Source organism: Scomber scombrus, chromosome 19, assembly GCF_963691925.1.
Source record: "Scomber scombrus chromosome 19, fScoSco1.1, whole genome shotgun sequence".
Lineage (NCBI taxonomy): Eukaryota > Metazoa > Chordata > Actinopteri > Scombriformes > Scombridae > Scomber > Scomber scombrus.
Genome location: NC_084988.1, coordinates 220,320 through 221,082, shown reverse-complemented (window position 1 = coordinate 221,082; position 763 = coordinate 220,320).

Sequence of the window (763 nt, the reverse complement as noted above, 5' to 3'; positions counted from 1 at the left end):
GATTGAGACCATAAACACATTTTGAAAACGTTTACTGAGGTTAGAAATCAAGTGAGAAGTTGGTGAATTCTCCATTGACTTGTATAGAGACGGAAGTCCTTTTGACACCAAAACGGTCACCCCCTGGTGGCCTTTTGATAGAATGCAGTTTTAAGTTACTTCCACGTTGGCATCATTTCAGAGGACCGGAGCTCCCCGCCTGGTTTGTACAGATGTTAGTTTGTACAGATGTTAGTTTGTACAGATGTTAGTTTGTACAGATGTTTCTTGGTGTTTCAGCTCTGCAGAGTCGACTGAACTCTCTGCAGGAACAAATGAACATGTCTGAAGTCAGAGAAGTGCACTTCATACGAGGTGAATAAATCATTCATGGTTCAGTGTCTGTTTCTCTGCTACTCGTCAGTTCATGTTCAATCATTTCACAACTTTTTGTCTTCTTGTTTTCAGAGGTCAGAGACACACTGAACTCCAGCCAGCTTCACCTGGACCAGCTGAAGAGACTCACTGCAGGTCAGTCACATGACACGTCAGTCACATGACACGTCAGTCACATGACACGTCAGTCACATGACACGTCAGTCACATGACACGTCAGTCACATGACACGTCAGTCACATGACACGTCAGTCACATGACACGTCAGTCACATGACACGTCAGTCACATGACACGTCAGTCACATGACACGTCAGTCACATGACACGTCAGTCACATGACACGTCAGTCACATGACACGTCAGTCACATGACACGTCAGTCACATGA